The sequence below is a fragment of the Camellia sinensis genome, chromosome 14 (assembly GCF_055761805.1).
Source record: "Camellia sinensis isolate YWXY chromosome 14, ASM5576180v1, whole genome shotgun sequence".
Classification (NCBI taxonomy): Eukaryota; Viridiplantae; Streptophyta; class Magnoliopsida; order Ericales; family Theaceae; genus Camellia; species Camellia sinensis.
Genome location: NC_138974.1, coordinates 115,091,144 through 115,113,316, shown reverse-complemented (window position 1 = coordinate 115,113,316; position 22,173 = coordinate 115,091,144). Strand labels below are relative to the sequence as shown.

At 36.8% G+C, this 22,173-nt stretch overlaps 1 pseudogene across 1 annotated transcript in view; it reads left to right on the top strand.

Annotated features, from left to right (window-relative positions):
- The window catches only part of LOC114256409 (xanthine dehydrogenase 1-like), a 182,033-nt pseudogene that overhangs the window by 7,691 nt on the left and 152,169 nt on the right, over window positions 1–22,173 (top strand). Inside the window, exons 5-6 of the transcript XR_014351449.1 lie at window positions 19,531–19,773; window positions 20,091–20,405. The product of XR_014351449.1 is annotated as a xanthine dehydrogenase 1-like (transcript). The remainder of the gene's footprint in view (window positions 1–19,530; window positions 19,774–20,090; window positions 20,406–22,173) is intronic.

The window sequence follows — 22,173 nt, the reverse complement described above, 5'->3', positions numbered from 1 at the left end:
GCCTGATTCGTCTCACCCTCTTGGTAATTTTGGTGATTTTTCTGAAATTTTTTGAGGCTGTTTGATGGTTGTTTTTGTTTTTTGAAGTATTTTCGAAATATATATTTGATATTTTGCGATATGCTTCTGGAAGCTTTACTTGTGATTTTTCTTCATTGTAATCTACTTTATGGGGGGCCAACTGGGCTATTTAAGGCTTTCTTTGAGATTTGTTTGATAATTTGTGGCTCCAAGGTGTGTTTTTTGTTCATCGCAACTTCGGCTTTGTTGTGGGTGGTTAACCCATTTGTTTTTTTTTTTTTTTGCTTGTGTTTGCTTCTATGGGTGCCAAATGAACCTCATAAGTCCTTGCTTGAAGTTGTTTTGAGGTTTTTTGATCCTTTGAGGCTTTGCTTGAAGTTTGCCATTGGTGGCTGTTGCTGTTTTTGCTTTAAGTTCTTATTGTTTGTTCTTATGGTTGAAGAAAAACCTCCCATAGTCCTTAAAGGATGATGATTTGCCTAAATCAATTACTACAAAGAAACTGAATGGTCTCAATTATTTGGTTGCACACATGAAAGTATTTCTCCGTGGCAAAAAGAAACAGAAATTTCTCTCGGATCTTCCTCCTTCTGCTGAGAACAAGGCTAATGATGATTGGTTAAGTGAGGATTCAGTTGTGATGGGATGGCTTTGGCATAGTTTGGAACCCCATATTGCCACTACCATTGAGTTTTGTCAAACCTCAAAGCAGATTTGGGACTCTCTTTGTGACAACCAAACCCATTCATGCATCATTCATACTTTATTGTCTATGCATTTAAGTCATGTATTCTATACTTGTTTGATATTAGACTTGATAGTATTGAGAAGGAGTAGGGAGTGGGAATAGTTTGAAACTTGATTTAAAAACCTTAGGATGAGCCTATGCCTTAAATAAGGAGCTTAAAGATCTTAGTCTAATGACCTTGACCATTTCATGCTATTTGCTATTTTGCTAATTAGGATTAGTAATAATTAAGTATGCTCAGGAAAGAATTAATTAGATTAAATACGATTAGGATAAGATTGGGTTATTTAGCTTTGAACTTGATTAACTAAGCCTAAGCAAGGAAAACGAGTTAGCTAATAATGTTGCACCTTTGCCCAAGCCACACCAAATAAAATGTTGAGTATGCAAATCAAACAAAAAGAGAAATCTACTGGAAGTTGAGAGAAACAATGAGAGAGAAGGAGAGAAAAGAAAGAAAGGAAGGAGAAAAGGGAGAGCTCAAGAGAATCAACCAAGAACTCATTCTAAAAGTGTTCTAAGGTGAGATTTCTATCCCAACACTTGTAGTAGACCTCCTTAACATCTTGAATCATGAAAAAGTTAGGATGAAAATGGATTAGGACTGAAGAACTTAGAGGAAAAAAGAAAAAGAAGCAAGTTAGAATGTGTGAGAACCTGAATATACAAATTAAGTAAATAATTAAATAATAATAATTTTACAATCTCAAATATTTTGTTGGTGAATCCTAAAGTACAAATTAAATATTGTTGGAGGGTCATTTAATTAATTTTAAACCTAAAAAATTTATGGTGTAAATCTCTAATTTAGAGGTAAGATTTAATATTTAAAAAAGAAAAAGAAAAAAAAGAGGCAAGTTAGTAAGTATATTTTGATCTAATAATAGTTGTATTTTATTTAAATTAATGATGAGAGGAAATATAATAAAAGAAAAACAGGATATTAATTTAGAATGTTTTAAGTTTAGATATATATAAAGCAACACTAGTTTTCCGAACAAAAACCCTAAACTCTCATATTATTCAACTAGTAGCCGTGAAGAGGAGATACGAGTAGCCTTTGGTGAAAATTGAAGAACTAGTTTGGTGCTTGAATAACTCCATCTCCAAGGTAGAAACCAATAGTCTGTGAATATAGTTATTTTGTATATATGTTTCTGTGCATTCATTGGAAGAAGAAGGAATGAAAGCTTAACTGATTAGGTGGCTTGAATATCTATCAGATTAATAGTTGTGGTGAAATAGTGTAATGGGTATAGTGGATGTATGAAGAACAAGTATATGGCATGTGTTATATTCAATGGGTGTTTTTGCTTGTAATGGTGGATCTTGTGAGTGAAACGTGGGTTAGGTAGGAGTACTTGGCCACCAATATTTGTGAATATCATGTTTCTTTTATGTAGTTTGAGGAATTAAATGGGTACATATAGTTGAGGGTACAATCTATGAGTATGAAATTCTGTATAGAACCACAAACTTTAAAAATCAAGAAACCATATCAAACGAATGAATTTTGAATTGAAATTTTTACAATAGATTAATTACATGTTGAATTGCATATCTGAAATTTCTCATAATTTTTGGGAGTCAAAATCCATATAAACTGATGCGTTCAAATTTGTCCAAAAAATTGATTTTAAACAGTAAGTTCGGGAGTGTTGTTCTCTTTGGGTATAAATCAAAAAATTATCAAATCAGCATCATTAGAACCGGTTATGAGTCTGGTTTCGTACATTTTTGGCCTTGCATTGATTGCTCATGTATACTAAGAGAACCATCAATTTATTTAAAGTGCTGCAGAAAACAAGTTGTTTGGGCATAATTAATTGTAAATAATTATATTGATAAGAAAATCAAGTAAAACCAATTGGGTTTGAAACTTAGGATTTATTAGTTGATATCTGGAGGATTTTGGAATTTTTCAAACAGCATGGAGTGGGTTTTGTAATTTTCAAAGTTAGCGAATAGATTGGGAAAACTTGTCTAAATCTGGCAAATCGTTTTGAGAAACAGATTTTTGAAAAAGTAGTGCCAAACATGGACTGCTTTGCCAGATACAGAGTTGCCACCTAAATATTTTTAAAATGGGGAAATTTAGGAAACCCTGACTCGGTGCCGAAGGCCACATGTCCGTCATCACCGGAGTTGTCTCGGCTCGAGAGCTTGGGTACGATCGGGGAAGGTCAGCTATGAGCACCCCCTTTTGCCCGGTCCGAAGACCGGCCTCTACTAACCATGATATCCAATTTTGAAAACATTACGTGTTCTTATTCCATTTATTAGCCTAGAATTACTATGTTATGCGCGCAACAAACAAGTATAGACTAGATTGCCTAATTTGGAAATAAGCATTGCATATCCGTTTGTTTTGGAAAATGTTTTGGAGTTGCTACTCGCAAGTAGGCTAAAATGCGGATTTCAACGAGTTTTTCCAACTCAAACAATCCAACCTTCACCCACAGGCATCAAAACAGTTTATCACATAAGCATCTAGCCACATGGTAAACATGCTGTCATGGCAACACTCACACACATGCGGGATGCTAAAGCATAAATACTTACATCGTACTCCGTGCCAAAACAATAAACTAGTTAGCAAACATGCATGTCCTAGTTCATGTTAAAAATGGCTAATGCATCACATGCAAAAATGCAATCTAGGCAGGCTCGGCTAACCCTAAACATGGCATGTGAAATGCGATCAACTACTACATATTCAATTTGTGAATTGAAGTACAGATGCAGTTAGCGTGATGTACCGAGCCTAATGTATGTAATACAAATGTATGGATGCACGCATGCATAGCATAAGGTATGCTAATTTTAAAGATGCCCTAATCTATCATCAAAGCAGGTAAATAAAAGGGAAGAAAGAAGTGGGGATTGGAAGACATACACACCACCCATACACACTTATTACAGATTTGCCCTCACTCGGAGGGACCAAATAAATATTACAAATTAATTAACTACGCAAGCTAATTAAATATTACAAATTGCCTAATCAACTAAGCAAATTTAATTAAACTAAGAAAACAGTAAATCGCCTCGGGAAATGCGCCGCCATGCATGATCTGCCTCTGTTTTCCTTCCTTTACTCTTCTGGAGGTTGCCAAAACCTCAGGACTGCTTCCTTGGATGCTGGGAGACATCACCGGCTGCATGGAATTGCCACCGGCAGTGTGGTATGGCCACCGGCACAAAACAAAGCTGTCGGCATAGAAATTATTGCCGGTCACTTTACACTGCCGGTCGGCAGAGTGCTCCTGTAGAATTTGCAAATGACAGCAACAGAGGGCAAGGCAAAGCATGGCAACATAATTCAAGGCATATATGCACTAACCATGTCCCTTATCATGGTAATGACTCAAAGGGGCATGTGTCTCGATTCTCGGACCACCAATCACGCATTTCCATGCATGATGGCCCAAAGAACCAACTATGCAACTTTGATTTCAAATGCATGCAAACCAAATCAAACAAACTAAGGCCCAATTCCTATCATCAAGTCAAGGAACAAGGCATGCATGCAAGATGCAATGCAACCTAAGCATGCAAGCTAAGGATGTAACATGACATGGCAACAAGCTTATGCAAGCATACAAGCAAACATGGGACCATGTAAATGGATGTAAAGATGGACTTATACAAGACTTGGGCAGCTCTAATAAGGCCCAAAACAGTAGCCAAAATGCCCAAAAATGGAGGCTAAACACACATGCACACATACACATGTTATGGTCCAAACCTTAAGCATTAAGCAAGCAACATTCAAGCACACTCGAAAAGAGATTTCATGGACAATTAGCATGCAACATGAGCTCTAAAATCATGCTAAAACATGGTGCCAAACCAAGCAATAAATCAAGCCAAACATGCAACTAATGGCCTAAGTGCTCAAAGCAAACCAATGGAGTATTGAACTACACTTAGCAAGACCAAACATGGCATGAACTTATTGACCAAAAACAGAGTTTTAGCACATTAATACAAGGCCTAAGGATCACTTAGATGGCATCCAAATGACTCAAAAACAAAGGCATGCACAAGTGCCAAAACAAGGAGCATTGCTACACAAGCTTATGAGGCATTAAAGATGCATCCAAGGTAAACATATAGGCATGAAAATGGGACTGAAATAACATGTAGGGTGACCCCAAATCACCAAATCAATGTAAAGATGTCATGCTATACATGCACATACTTAAGGCCAACAAGCCAAAATGCAAAGAGGCTATATGATGCATGCCAAAATCAACCCAAACACTTATGGACAGACCTAAAACATGTCAAGATAAGCACAAAATCTTCACAAATGTAAGCCTAAAACATGCTAGAAACAAAGGCACACGACCTAAGACATGTTAAGGAATCACAAGGCATTACATGGCAACTATGCTAAGCATGCATGGAGTACCAAAACCAATTTAAAATCATGTTATATTATGGAAAAATAAGCATGGAAAACAGTCTATACATGCTCAACACACACTCAAACATAGGCTCCCTTTAGAGGCCAAAACATGCCCTTTTCAAGGACAACAAGGAGAGGGGGTGGCCCTCTCCCTTTAGAGACTTCAAGGCACCATCTCCACCACTGAAATCCCTCAAGATTTCAGTGGTGAAGAGGCCCAAACACCAAAGTCCCGAAACTAGCACAAAATAGCACAAAATGAGGCCTTTCAAGGCCTAAGAGGGGTCAAACACCCTCAAACCACAAAACACTCTTAATAAACAATCAAGAGGGCCTAAAAAAAGAACTTTTTTGTGTTATACAATAAGCACGAAAAAAGCTCTAAGATAGGTAGAAAATCAATGCAAAAATGGGGAATAAAGGTGTTAGTTTCTTACCCTTGATGACCCCTTCAACAATGGTGCTCCAATGGCCTCCCTTGGCTTGAATCTAACACCAAAACTTCAAAATCAGTCCCTTAGAACCTCAGTAGCTAGACAAAGGTGAAACACTAGGTGTTTATGTGCAATAGTAAGACACAAAACACCTAGAGCACAAAAGAGAGGGAAAGAGAGGTAGGATGTGTATCTAACCCTAACCCTAAAACCAGAGCTTAACAATGGCTGTCTAAGCTCTCAAAATATCTCAAGTGTCTAACCCCTTGCCACAAGAGAGAGTCCCTCTCTATATAGAAGCCTTTGTCTTGTAAAGCTTACAAGACAAGCTTCATAAGAGGGAGATCCCTCCATACACGTGTATGGAGGGGAGCAAAAGCAAGACAGCTGTCTTAAAATATTTGCAAAAGCAGATGCACAGTAGTCGGCCAGCCAAAAATGCCATCTTCGCCAAAAGTAGTGCCGACCGGCACTAAATAGTGCTGACCGGCAACAAATAGTGCCGGCCGGCAATATATATTGCCGGTGGCAGCAAAAACTAGCCGGTGGCCTCTAGCCACTGCCGGTGGTGGGTGGGGATGGTCTAAAAGCCCTACCCTGCCTCTCAAAGGCAAAACACAAGTGTTTGGTGTGAAACCAGACACTAAACAGTCATGTTCAGAGATCTTGAGGCAAGGCGCGCGAGCCGAGACCTCCGGGAACTCCAAACGAACATAAACATGGATAATCACCGAGTGTTCAAACGGTGACGTCCAAGTCTTGAGGACGGTCAAAAATGGGGTGTCTACAGTGCGCTTTAGTTTGAGATTACTTAGTTCCTATTCTTAGTATTTTTAAATTAGTAGTGACGTGTAGTTTTCATACTTGGTTCAGGACACTAGTTAGACTTTATTCTCTGATCGAGAATAACATTATTCTGTTTTCAGGTGAGTAGTTTCATGCTACATATTTTTATAAATGTTCCCCTACCCTGAATGTTGGAAAATTAAATTGTTGTTTCATGACTAAACTGTTTTGATAAATTATTATATTATCAACGGAATCAAATTATTTCTGAAACATGTGTGAACTTGGCATACTGTAAACTATTTGTTTTGGTCTCATGTTTATAATCATGAACTACCATGTTTTGCGAAACTGATGTGTATTGATTATTGGGACCATCTGTGTATTTAGTCCAGGGAAATTATTCCACTATGTGTGGTGACTCTGGCCACTAGGGAACAGATCCGAGTTGGGCCGTGATGACTCTAGTGCTCAACGATTGTAAGGAAAACACCTAGGTTAAGCTAGGTGACCTTCAATTGGATCGTCTTAGAGAAAAGGCCCAGGTTGCCACCCTGAGGATGACTCTTAGTTCGGTATTAGATCCAACGAGGCTTATAGCCTTGAGAACTGTGTGGCATATTACTTGTTGTTTCTTGGTACCCAGAAAATTATTGGTGTTCATGCTATAATCTGTTTTAAGTGAAAAATGTCATTTATCATGTTCTTGAGAGACATGAGTATTTTAACTGTTGAACTGTGGAACCTTCTTTTTGAAATAGATTGTCTTTACCAAACTGTATGCCAATTTAGTTTCTATGATATATATCTTATTTTGGAATTGAACCCTGTTTTCAGAATTGTATTTACTATCCATGTTGCTACTCACTGAGCTATCAGCTGACTTAGTTGTTTATCATTTTCAGGTGTTAGAAGGACTTAGAGTGGACTCATGGCGTAGCGGGGACTCAATTGCATGGACCTCTAGGACATTCATTTATTTTGTTTTAGCTTGTTATGTTGGGTTTTATGCATACATTGTGGTTGGGTTTGATTTAGAATTATTTTATTTTGTGGGCAATTTGTGTCCCATTTAGCATATATTTTTGGAAGTTGGTTATGGCTAGTTTTACCATTTATACTTGTGACATGTCAGTGGATTGGGTTTTGATTTATTTAGTCCTGGGCTATCGTCACATTTATTCTTTGTGATTTTGGGTTCATGTTTTGGCTTACGTGTGCCTTGGGCTTAGTCCCTGTGGGCCACGGCTGGTCATACCCAGGTTTGGGGTGCGACAGAATGTGAACTAGGGAAGCTTGGGATTCTCAATCTTTTGGATTGGTTTTGAGGGCACTCTTCTTTTCACATGTTTCTTTAATTTCCCATGATTTTGCAAATTTGTTTTGAGTTTTGGAAAGAAAAAGATGAAAAACCATGAAATTCCTCATACAAATTTGAAAAATGCTTCAAACCTTGAAAACAATTAAACTTTGATGTATTTGATTTAGGAAAAAATCGTATTTGCATGCTTTCATGATTCTAGACTTAGTATATCATGTTTGAGGATTGAAAGGGGCAAGAAATCAAAGTTAGAAGACCTAAGAACAGCTAGAATAGGATAGATTTGCGAACTGCAGATTTCTGCTCTGCAGATCACCGCTCGAGCGGTGGAAAGACCGCTCGAGCGGACAGCCCAAAACCTATGTGAATTGGTTAACCTCTCAAGCGGATAAAATATGGCTCGAGCACACTTTAGCAACTCTCAGGATCCCTTTTTGCAGGTCTGTACTTTTGGGAGGTATCCTATCACCGCTCGAGCAGACTGGGCATTTCAGCACATTTTTCACACTTTGTTCCATTTGTTTTCCTTCTTTTCTTGGGACACCTTTAGGCATGTTTTGGAACCTAAACACAAGGATAACATAATTAGAAACCCGCTTGAAACATGTTTGAATAGAAAAGAGGATTAAAGATTAATTGCATGGTAATTGATATAAGAACTTTAAGAATTTTTCAATGCTTCAGTGTTTTGTTCTTGTCTTGTATAGGTCAAGCCTGAGGACATTTAAACCCTTGTTCGCGAAGCCAATTGTGAGTAATAGTGCAGTAAAATTATGTTCTTAAAATTATGATTCGAAATGCAAACATATGATATGTTTATGAAAGCTGAGATATTATGCACTAAGATGACTTCATGGAATCTGTTGGTTATTGGGAATCAAACCAATAATCTTCTGCTAACTGAGCTCTTCAGCCACCTATTGTGGACCATGTTCTGTTCCTAAATGCTTTAAGAATGTTCATCGCTATGTATTTGCTTACAAGTTCAATTTTATTATCATGTGCAAATTATATTATGTTCAAAATGAGATTATGCTTGGTTTTAAATAAAGTTCATCAGTGTTCATTCATTTACCACTTTACTACATTGCTATTCACTGGGCTTTGGCTCACCCCTCTCCTCTATATGTATGTAGGTGATGGTGAAGATCCTATTATGGATGAGAGATCGTGCTAAAAGTCTTTTTCTTTTGTTTTTCTACTTTTGGAAGTTGGAGCTTTCGGACGAAGACCTTGTCTTCGAGTTTTGATTTTTGTTAGCTGTATATTTATAAATGTTGTGAGTGGTGAATACATGTCTGCTATAAACTACTGTATCTCTTTTAAAGGCTGAAGTTCTAGTCAATACTCTCAAAACTGACATGAACACTCTAAAGGATTCAATAAACCAATAGCGAACGAAGATTAGTGAGAAGCTCCGTTTGACAAGTAGTAATTGGAAAAAGTTTAAGCCCCAAGAGTGTTTTGGAGAGAATCATAGGCGATTGTAGGGAGCTATCCTCAGAATTGAGGATTGAATAGAAGATTATTATTTTTCAAGTCGATGAAAAATCCAGAGGGATCTTAGTGGAGATTATCGAAAGAAATCGAGTGCAAATTTTTTCCTTGAAGATTGATTTGAGAGGAGAAAGTTGGACAGTTCAAGCATTACAGGAGGTGGTGAAACATATCAAAGGAGGATCATTTTTTAGCAAGTATACCAGTAGTTCAGCGGTGTTTTTCTTATAGAAGTATAACAACAAAAGAGGAGTTTTTATTGAATTATCAAAATGGGTGGAAGAAGTGAAAAAAGGCAACAATATTATTCTGAGGGAGAGCAACTGCCAGGGGTGGATTGACACAGCCACCATGCTTCGGAAAATAATTTGCAAAAAGGCCAATGCTAAAGAAATAGAAGGAGCAATGACGAGGAAGAGTAATGAGGTTTCCTTGAACCAGAAATCAGGGGCGAACAAAGCTAATAGGTTTGTTGACTTGTTCAATGGAATTGTGTCACCTCATCCAGATTTTGACTTGAAAAGGGCAATGGTCTGTAGTAGAACTGATTTTTTGTATAGTTGGCCTCGTATTGAGAAGGAGTTAAGCAAATATTTAACAAAAGTCTTCACTCTCCGGCTGTTTCATCTTAATTGAGCTCTATTTTGGACTTCTAGAAGCGAAGAAGTGAGCTCTTTAGGAGATATGGGTTGGAGATTTTTTGACAAAGTAATGGCTGTCAAATTGGAGAAGTGGTTAGAGGTGAATCACGTTAAATATGATTTTATCGTCTCGTATGGGGGATGGATTGCTATAAGTGAGCTACCGTTTAATCTTTAGAATGACCAAATCTTCAAGATGATAGGGGAAAGATGTGGTGGGTTTGTGGATGTTGATAGGAGGACCATTTCAATGGCTAATTTATTTGACGTAAGATTGAAAGTCAGAGGGTTTTTTACCAGTATTTATGGAGGTGAAGGAGGGAGATTCATCTATTATGGTGCGTTTGAAGCCATTATCCTGACCAGTACACTAGAAAGTGGAGAAGTGGTCAAAGGTTTTCAGGCATATAGAGCCTTTCTCGTACTCCCACTGTTAATGGTTTTTTTTTTATTTTGTTATTTTTGTGGATGATTTTTCTCGAATGACATGGTTGTTTTTTTTATAAAACAGAGGTCTAAGTTACCTCAAGTTATTTTGCAGTTCTGTAATGAAATTGTTATTCAGTTTGGCGAACATATTAAAGTTTTTCGCTTTGATAATGCTTTAGAATACATGAGGTCGGTTGTCATTTCTTTTTGTGTTGATCATAGTATTATTCATTAGATGAGTTGTGCTCACACCTCTTAACAAAATGGTGTAGCTAAGAGGAAACATCATCATTTATTGGATGTTGCTAGTAATTTGTTGTTTAGCATGTATGTTGCCAAACAGTTTTGGGTGATGTTGTTCTCATTGCTTGCTCATTTATGCATCATATGCCCTCTGTGGTTTTAAATAATCAGTTCCCCTTTTCCATTTTACATTTTGGTCGTTCCTCATTTCCCCTTTCTCCTCGTATCTTTGGTTGTGTCGCATTTGTTCATGTCCTAGATCCTGGTCAGGATAAGTTATCTCCTCGGGCTCGTAAGTGTGTTTTTTTAGGGTATTCTCGCACTCAAAAAGTGTACTGGTGTTATTATCCGGAGTCTCGTTGTTATTTTGTTAGTGCTGAAGTCACCTTCTTTGAGTTGACCCCTTACTTTTCTTCCTCTAATATGCAGTTCTCATCGAACCTCATCTCTAGTTGTGAGGGGGCGCTCTCTCGCCCCTCTCCTCCTATTTTGTTGCCCCTTGCATCATCCACCTCTTCTCCTACTTCCTCTTCATCCCCAATCGCTCTTCCTCTACCTACCTTGTCTCCTTTACAAGTGTATTAGCGATCTCAAGATCGATGTGTTGTTTTTTATGGCCCGATTGATTCATCTTCTTCGCTAGAGGTCCCTGCTCCTCATCTGCCTCTATCCTCTAATGATCTGTCTAATGCCTTGCGTTGAGGTAAACGTACTTGCACGCAACATCCTATTTATCATGTTGCCTCTTATTCTTATGTTTCTCCATGCTTACATTCCTTTGATCGTAGTTTGTCTTTTATTTCCATTACATCTTCTTATCAGTAGGCCTTATCTATGTCTGGATGGAAACTTGCTGTGGATGAGGAAATGAGTGCTCTCTACCACAATTGGACTTGGGAGCTTATTCCTCTCCCTTTTGGGAAGCCTATTGTTGGTTGTCATTGGATTTATACCATTAAGTATCTTCCTGATGGTTTTGTTGAGCGTCGTAAGGCTTGCCTAGTTGCCAAAGGGTACACACAAACTTATGGTGTTGATTATCTAGAGACTTTTTCACCTATGGCCCATCTTAATTCTGTTTGGATCCTTCTCTCTGTTGCTGTTAGTCGCTTTTGGCCTCTTTATCAGCTTGATATAAAAAATGCATTTCTTCATGGGGATCTATAAGCGGAGGTTTATATGGATCAACCTCCTGGCTATGTTGTTCCTGGCAGTGAGCATCTTGTCTGCCGTTTGCAAAAGTCTCTATACGGTCTGAAACAATCTCCTCGTGCTTGGTTTGATCGCTTTAGTGTGGTTGTTTTAGCCTATGGTTTTCAGCATTCTACCTATGATCACTCTGTCTTTGTCTGCCACTCTTTTGTTGGCACTATTGTGTTGATTGTTTATGTGGATGATGTTATCCTCTCTGGTAGTGACTCTTCTGGGATTACTGATTTAAAGCACTATGTAAGTCAGCACTTTCACACTAAAGATCTGGGTTATCTTCGTTATTTTCTTGGAATTGAGGTTGTTCACTCTTCCCAGGGCATTTTCCTCTCCTAAAGAAAGTATATCCTTGATCTTCTCCCTTAAACTGCTCTTTTGGGTGCCCATTCGGTTGATACCCCTATGGATTCTTCTGTTAAGCTTCATGGCGAGCATGGGAACTCCTTGTCTGATGTTGGCTGCTACTGTCTCCTATTTGGAAAGTTGATTTATCTTACTGTCACTCGTTCTGATATCACTTATGTTGTGGGTTTGGTTATTTAGTTTATGCATGCCCCTCGCCATCCTCTCTTTGATGCCGTATATCATATTTTACGTTATTTGAAGGGTACACTAGGTTGTGGTCTACTTTATTTCCCTTCTACTTCCTTGACCATAACAAGGTTTAGTGACACTGATTGGGCTGGTAGTCGTATTGACCGCCGTTGTACTTTTGGCTATTTACATTTGTTAGTGATAACCTGGTGACTTGGTGGAGTAAGAAGCAAAATGTTGTGGCACGCTCTAGTGCCGAGGTTGAGTACTGTGCTATGGCACATACAGCTTCTGAGATGTTATGGGTTCGCTCTCTTCTTCACGATTTTGGTGTTTTTGTTCCCACTTTTATGCGCATGTGTTGTGATAATCAGGCTGCTATTTTCATTGCCAACAATCCTTTGTTCGATGAACTTACCAAACACATTGAGGTTAATTGTCACTTCATTCGCAATTTGCTACTACGGAAACAGTTGACGACTCCTTGTGTTCGCTGTGAAGACCAGTTGGGTGACATCCTCACCAAGTCTTAACCTCGTCCTTCATTTCAACGGTTGTTTGCCAAGCTGGGCATGTTCAACCTCTATTCTCTAGCTTGAGGGGCCGTGTTATATTTGTTATGTTATTTTATTTTATATTAGGGTTATTATTGTTATTGCAACATTGATGTTTTAATATAAATATGTGTTTGGTGAGGGGTTTTCATTGTGACCCAATAACGTATTCCCTACATTATATGTTCTTTTTTCTTCTTTCTTTCCTCAAGAACCTTGATTGTAATTCCATTGAACTTTACACTTCAACTCTCTTTTGAAATAATCTAAAGCATCTGGGATAATTGAAAAATGAAGGCTGTGGTTGTGCTTACACTTGAACTTGTTCCACCATCTTCGTCTTTGTCATCATCATCTTAATGACAAATTTTACTCATTCATCATAATCTTTTGGGGTTTTTGCATAGGGTGTGGTGTGGGGAAGTTAGGGAGGATACTGTAGCGTGGGCTTGTCCAAAATCTAAAGGGGTCTCACGAGCTTGTGGGAGGGGCAGCGGTTTTGTTTCCTTGGAAGAGTGTTTGGGTGACGAAATAACTATCCAAAGTTTCTTTTTTTGTGTGTACGGCGGCTTCAAGGCATATTTTGACTATTGACAATTTGATTTGCCGTTGTCATATTATGGTTAATTGATGATGTATGTGTTGTAGAGATGCAGACTTGGCGGATCATTTGTTCATCCATTGCCCAGTTGCATCTCGGCTATGGATGTTTATTGTTGGGTTGTTGGGTTGGTTTGGGTTCAGTAGGGTACAGTTGTGGAGGTGCTTATGAATTGGGGTGGGGCGAGAGTTGGGATACGGCGTTGGAAGGCGTGGCCGGTTGCTGCTTATTGTTTGATGTGGTTGATTTGGTTGGAGTGTAATAGATGAACTTTCTAGGGAATGGTTCATTCGGTTTCGTGGTTGGAGAATAGGTTCCTTATGGTGTTGCATAGTTGGGCTACAGTTTCAGTGGATCTTGATGTGTTGGCCTTTGTAGATTTTGTGAATGATTTGATTAGTTAGTTTTTTAGCCTGGCTTGGGCTATTTTTTTTTATTCTTCGTATCGCCTTGATGTTTTCTAATAAAATCTGATTATTTACCCAAAAAAAGGGAAAAAAAGAAGTTAGTGTTATTATCATTATTAAAGTGCTGATGATATTCCTTCCTTAGGTCTAAATATTATTTCTATCTCATATACCCTTTGAAGTTTGATCTGTTGAATGATTAACTATTTTCCTATATTCTATTTTTTAAGCCCTCTATGTCTCTCTCTCTCTCTGTCTCTCTCTCTCTCTCTGTGTTTTGTTTTGTTTTTAGTTTTTAATTTAGTGTGGAGGTATACAAGAGAAATCTTGAGTAGTGGAGCCTACAAATTGTTTGAAGGAGAGTTTTATTTCTGGAAAGTTGTTAATTTTTTAGGGTTTTAATCTTTAGAGGACAAGTTGTAGGCTTTGTGGGATTTGGAAGGTACAGGAATGAGTAGGTTAGTGTTAGGTTGTTGAAATTTCATATTTTTAGCAGATAGATGGGATGGGATTGTGGTGATGAAATAGGAGCTATTTATGGGCTTTGAATGGTACTGGTACCCTATGAATAGTTGTTTTGGAAAGGAAAATTTGAAGAATAAGAAGAGAAGAGGAAGAAGAATTTGGGAACCTGTGTTAAAATTCCTTAGACTTCTCCCAAGGAACAAAATTTTGTTTATTTTCCATTGAAAGAATTGAAACATTTCCATTTATTAAGAAAAGGAAACTAAACGTTATTGCATACTGAAATTCCAATGTTTTCATCAAAACATACTGAAATGCACTGAAACACACTAAAACTCTACAAACCATACCGAAAGAATGAATTGTTTCAATACCTTTTAAGAATATTTAATAATGCTCATTTCTATATGGCTCTTTTTGTCAAAACAAAAGTTTGAGAATAAAGAAAAGTTTTGAATTTATTAGAAAATTTGAGAAACTAGATAGGAGAAGAGGAGAGATAGTGAGGAGAAGAAAAAATAGGCATAAATTAAGTCATTTGTTTTGATCCCTACTACTTGATGCAGGACAACTTGCTGGATTTTTAGAATAGAGGTTATTTGACGATATAAATAGTGAGTAATTTAGGTTTTCAATGGTTAAATTGAAGGCTAATAGATAAGAGAAGGAATTAGGGTTGATTTAGGGGTGATTGGATAGGGTTTGAGGTTGAAAAGCTCACTTTTAGAGGGCTGTGGGTAGTTACCTGAGATGTGCGCAAAGAAGAAAAAAGAGAAGAAGAAGATAATTATAGGAATCACTCCTAGAATCCTTTAGGTATCACAGCTTGGGTTTGATTGCATCATACTATACATAAAAAAGTTTCAAAGCTTTTGAAAGTCTCTAAAATATCAACTTTAATAAATTAAAAGCATTACATGACTTTATATAGACTTTAGAGAATTCCTTTATTAACTAGGATTTCAAAGTAAGAAACTACAAAAATTTTGGCTTCGAAAACCAATCTAAGACCAAATAAGAAGTATAAAAACACCAATTAAATAACTTGATTCAGAAGACAACCCATGGGTGACCCTTATAGTCCAAGTAAACAAATCTAAAAATTACCAAAATGCCCCTGACCTAAAAACTCTAGAAAACATGAAATAATTATAAAATAAGACACTAATAACACTAGAAATGTCATGACCCGAACTCTCCCCTAGAGGTTTGGGTCATAACCGGCTAGTAATCATAAGATTACCTATGGCTTTAGACAAAATTCAAAACATTTTAGTTATGTTGGTCAGAAGCGGAAGCAGAATAATAAATTTTGTCAAATGAGCTGCGCATATATGGCATAACAAAAACATTTTATTTATGTTAAGAACTCACATCCATATATAAACAAACAGATAATACACGTCCAAGACCATTCACAAGATCATTATCATACGAAAACCCAAAAACTTAAGTACAACCATGGTCAAGTAGGAACAACGAAAGAAAACAAAAGCCTCACTTGTGAGGCGCTCCTTGACATATTTCACAAAGGTTAGGTAAACTTTGACCAGTTCTCCAAGGCTGGACATCTCGTTGCTCACCTACATACATATATATAACGGAGTGAGCTAATGCCTAGTGAATAACATCAAAGTAAAGTGGTTATATGAATGACTTCAATAGAATAAACATAAACATATCCATATCATATACAATTCATAACAGAACGACCTTTGGTCCAATAGATAGCGGAATGACCTCGGGTCCAACGTATAACAGATGTGCAGAACATAACTGATCATAACTTAATGGAATGACCTTGGGTCCAATCATTTACAGCTGTATAATGACCATTTGGTCAACTCATAATAGATATTCAGATTTATCAGATATTCGGAATGACCTTAGGTCCATCATATTCATTTGTACTTGTCAATCACATTTACACAGATCATATTTAGCAAACAGATAGAAAGCTCATTCATAGCACAAAATCATAGGTTTAGAAAAAAAAAACTTACTAAATTGGTAACACTTAGATAATAATGTACATGGAAATATCTTTACTAAGATATTGCTTACAGTGATTTGATTACTGATACTGCCTCGTGGATGAACCTACACAATTCATAAATATATACACATATTGAGGCTCGTTGCTTAATCAAATTATTCTTATTTAATCCAATTCTCTAATGCCAAGTTCTTACTCATTAATTCATTTGGGAGGCTCAATTCATGCCTAAGAATGCTTTAGAAAGAAAAGAGAATGCAAATATGAACAAAACATGGATTTTCAAAATATACTGAAACATGACATTATGGTCTGCAAAAGTACTGGTTTGTTTGAATCTAGTCTCAATGGTCGCTTGAGCCAATGGTGCAATACAAACTGAGTTCGCTTGAACGGTCATTTGGTTGCTCGAGCCAAATGTAATGTCTCTGCAAAAATGCTGAATGCATGAGATGTGCGCTCGAGCGACAACTTGTTCGCTCGAGTGGTGCAGTCGAATTCTGGAATTTCTAGAACATACTTTGAGCTTCAAAACAAATATTCAATGTTACAAACTCTTGCTTGACATGTTCTAGACCACAAGTACACCTTCAAAAACATGATTACAAAACTAATTCCAAACCTTATGTTCAAAACCATTGTCAATTCTCAAATCAAACTCAATTCTTCACACTTCAATCATGCATGTAAGGATTTCAATCCTTTTCCTTCCAAGATGTTTGCATATGCAATTTTGAGTATAAATTCTTGAAGATATCTTGGAATCAACAAGTATGAGTTTCATGCATGTAAGAATTCTTGGAAAATCAAACTTACAAATGATGAAATATGCGTGTATGTATGATTAACTTCAAATTCACTACTCTTAGCTCAATTCTCTCATGTTATTGCATAATCTCTTGAATTCACATATTTGTTGGTGTCAATTCATAAATTAAGAGTTAAATACTCACCAAAGGGATTCAATTAAACTTGAATTAGCAAGAATTTTGAGCTCTTGTACCCAATTCACCAATCTCCTAGCCAAATCTTCAAGTTCTCCTCCTCCTCTCTCTCTAAATTGGCTCCCTCTCTCTATAAAATCAATCTCAGCAGAATTTTGAGTGTATAACATGAGCCTAATCACATTTCTCAACATATATATTCTTGTAATTAACTTAGACTAATTAAGTAAGCGTCAGGTTAACTAATCTCACTTAATTCTAATTGATTCGATCTAATTAATTTAATTCGAATCAAATTTTAATCAAATCTCCCATTAGGCTCTAAAAATTATGCCATTCTTATTAAACTAATCAATTTTGGTTTCTGAAGTCGCTAAGGCTTCCAATTCCAAATTTTGAACATAAATCATTACATATATTCCTACAACGTATAGATAGGCATTTAAATACACATTAAACACATAGATCACATTCATAATTAAATAGATGTAAGTTTAACACGTTATGGGGTTGTCACAAGAAACATAGTTATGTATTGTTCCTAATGGTTTCTCTTTGAAATCATGCTTATGTCCAAATATCATCATTTCTTTGAATTTAATCTTCCTTGAGCTTCTTATACTCTGGATCACTACTACTAGAATTTTGCATTTTTAAAATGTTCTTTTCTTACAATGGCAAACCTCTTCCCTAACTAGTTTTTAACCTTTTTTTAATGACCTTCCAATATTCATAAAGTGTATTAACATTTATATAGATTTTAGTTTTTGTTGTCAACATTTTCAAATGCATTCAATTGTTTTTTGTTTTGTTTTGATTTTTTCCTCATTTCTCTTATGTTTTCAAAACACTTCCAAAACATTTTTGTTTCCAAGCTAACCGATACAACATACCAAAACGAAAATTTGATCCTTGGCTTGACTAGGATAAGGCTGTATTTAACAAACATATTTTCAGATTCTTTGTCTCAACATTATGGAATTGAAACACCACAAGTTAATTATAGCTTTGCTTGTCTTTTACTACTGTGGGAATTGCAAATAAGTGGGGAGATTGAAAGTAATTACAAAGACATGTGTAAGTGGGTCTGTGCTCTGTTGCAACTGCAAAATGTGGTCTTACTTGCACCAAAGCACAGACCCCAGTTGCATCTCCATATTTTTGCAATTACTTTCACTTGTTTCCACTGATTTGCAACTCCTCCTTTACTATTAATACTAGGGTTAGGACTGCTAAACAGGGAACACTGACCCTTTGGCTACTGGGAACATTTTATACGTAGTCTAGACTTTATAGTACATACCAATAACATGGCCTATAAAACAGTCCATGGACATATACTACTTCCTAAGCCCAACAAATATTCCTCGAAAACCTAATAATATTAAATTAGTCAGACCAACAACACACATATTTGATTCAAATTAAATTTAAACATTGTACATGAGGTCTGAAGGAGAATCGTTTATGAAATATGTAATTTGTCCTTAATTACACTTTTAACATACACTTAAGCTAAATTCCACACAGCTCTTCCCTCCCATGTTTCTTAGAAGTTCCCAATACCGGTATATTAGTGGCCTTCCATATTAAACTTCTTGCAGGGATGGAATTGGTTAACCAGGGTAAATTGCATGTGACAAATAATTACAAAACACTCCTCAAATTTCAATTTTAAAATTGGACAATTATAATTATTGGAAGTTGATAAAATAAGAACTTAATAAAAATCTCCCAAGCACCAGCATTTTTCCTTCAGAAAAAGTATAATCTTATCTATATGATTGAAGATGTATATATAGGATAGACTCCTAACATGCTGTAAGAAGATTATATGCAGAGACCAGATCGTAAATCCCCTTGATTGTAGATTTTCACTTTTGGTTAATTTCTTTATGTTGTATGCAAAGCAAATGGTTGACGACTCCTTTTTGTAGTAATTATTCACACAATGACTCTTGGGGTCATAAAGTGGTGCTGAACCTTGATCACTTAGAAGAACAGTGTTTCCATTTTGTGAGATAGATGCTTTGACTATTCATGCTCCCTCACAACCAAAAGGAAATTCAGCTGAGTCTAATGGTTGTGGGATATTAATTTTTATGGGGTTTTTGCGATGGATAAATGATTTAATGTGTCTTAGTTAAAAATCCTTTTGAGGGGTGTTTTGGTGTTCTTCCCAAATTGTACACTAATACTACTAGGTTTTTTGAATCTGTTTTATTTTATTTCTTTTTAGTTAAATAATTTTTTGAGTATTATTTCTGATATCATCTCTCGTTCCAGGTTACTGGTGAGGCAGAATACACTGATGACACACCAATGCCTCCCGCAGGCTTACATGGTGCTCTAATATTGAGCCAAAAACCTCATGCTCGTATACTTTCTATTAATGATTCAGGAGCCAAGTCCTCACCTGGATTTGCAGGAATTTTTTTTGCCAAAGATGTCCCAGGTGATAATATGATTGGGCCAGTTATTTTTGATGAGGAACTTTTTGCTATAGAATTTGTCACTTGTGTGGGACAGGTAATGCCCTTTCTATTAAAATATTTTCATCTACATAGATTTTCAGTGAAGAATGGAAAGGATGCCATTCTACTGCATTTTACACAGTGCTTGAAGTCACAGACCCATTTTCTAAAACATAATTTTTACAAATGGAGGCATCATTACCATTTTTTTTAACAGTTCATTGTGGAAGAAAATAAATGGTCTCACATTAAATGCTATTCAACCTATCTTGGATGATTTTAGCTTGATAGCATTTAAAATCACACCTATATATATGTATATATATATTTTGGTTCTAACCAAGGGATAGTGGTGTGAGGTGTGTTATGAAGGCTATCGGAGTGGTGGTTACTGATACCTATCAACATGCAAAACTAGCAGTGAGAAAGGTTCATGTTCAATATGAAGAGCTCCCAGCAATCCTTTCAATAGAGGAGGCCATGAAATGTAACAGTTTCCATCCTAATACAGAGAGGTGTTTAGAAAAAGGAGACGTAGACCTTTGTTTTCAATAAGGTCAATGTGACAGAATCATTGAGGGTGAGGTTCAAATAGGAGGTCAGGAACATTTTTACTTGGAGCCACAGAGCAATTTAGTATGGACTATAGATGGTGGCAATGAGGTTCATATGATTTCATCCACCCATGTAAGTTTTCTCTGCTTGAACTTTTAATCATTCTAGGTTCTGTCATGAAGTTGCCAAAATTATATGCTTAATTAAAAGAATTTGATTAAGAAAATTTTACCTGATTGTTCAAACATTGACCAGAATGTTATTTCAGTACTTCATTGAAAAGTAATTTTGTTTAACTTCTTAATTTCTAATTGTTTTGGCAGTTTAAGAAAAATTTGACAATTTTAAATTAAAAATAAAAAATTACTATGACTTTCAGCTGTCAATGGTGATGGATTTTTTGCTCGTGGCATTTTTTTTCCACAAGCTGATTGCATAGATGTATACAAAAGAAGAAATGGTGCAACTCAGAAACGGTGGTTGGATTCCGGTGGTGAGACAGTGGAGAGGTGGTGGCGCTCAGAGTAAGGAAGGAAAAAATGGTTTCTTCACTGTATTTGTAGATAACATCCCTTCAGTAATGGATGCTAAAGCTCTGTACAAACTTTTTACCAAGTTCGGGATCGTAAAAGATGCTTTCATCCCATTCAAAAGAAGGAAAGTGACAAACTCAAGGTTCGGGTTTGTCCGTTATGACTGTCATATAGCAGCATCTGTTGCCATCCAAAAAGCGAATGACCTTTTCGTGGATGATATGATGCTTATGGTTAAAATGGCTACCTATGATAGGAATAATAGATCTGAACAGAGCAAGAGAAAGTCTCAGGATACCAAAAGGAGCTTGCATACAACTAATATCAGGGGCAATGCTGCATATGTGGGCCACAGATCTTTTGCTGAAGTACTAAAAAGAGATACCTCTGTTTTGGTTAGGAACTCAAGTATAACTATAAAAAGTTAATGAAGAGGGCAATGGTTGGCTCTATGATAGTGCAATAGTTAGATTTAACACAGAGTATATCACACACAGCATTTTGAAAGCTCTGAAAGAGAAAGGGTTGGAGAAAGTAGAAGTCAGGAAATGGGGAGGTCGAGATATAATACTATCTTTTAAATCTAGCAATGAACTATAGTCAAACATTAGCAAGATTAGAGAGTGGTTCAAGGATTGGAGCCAATTTGTGATGGTTTGGAAGCCAAATCTTCTTCTGCAGCAGGAAAGGTGTGTTTGGTTGAGGTGCTATGGTATAACCCTACATCTCTGGAATAGGAATACACTTAACAACATTGGTAAGGTATGGGGTACCATTCTCAACCTAGATGGTGATATTTGTCATCCTAAATCTTTTTCAACAAAACCATTTTTTTGGAGTGTGAGGGCATTTCTTATTCCATTCTTGTATGCGAAGATCATTTAGCAAATTCTGGTGGGTTAAAGCTATGAGGAATGGAAGACTCCAACTTCACAGAAACCAGTTACAGTGAGGAGGGTAGAAACACTCCAGAGGCAGCTGTCAAAGACAAAAACGATGGTGATGAGGTGGCACAAATGAGAGCTTTGTTAGGTACTGACCTGGTTTGCACAAGCGAGATTGAACAAAGGAAAGAGCCTAGTTGCAGTCACATAGGGGAGGAAATAGGAACTGTGGTTGAAGAGACTCTCTGTGATGGAGGCTTCATCAGGACAAAGGGAGAATGTGTTGAGGGGACTTTGATGGAAGGGTCAAAGAAAAATTTTAAAAAATAATGATAACAGATTGAGGTGTGTTCAGCAAGCTCCTTCATCTGGCAAATCTAGAGATGGATTTGGGCCTGGTATAAATTTGGACGTTATTTTAGCCAACGAACTTATTGATGGCCTTGGGCTTGGCATTGGGCCTGGTATCAACATGGAGGTTTA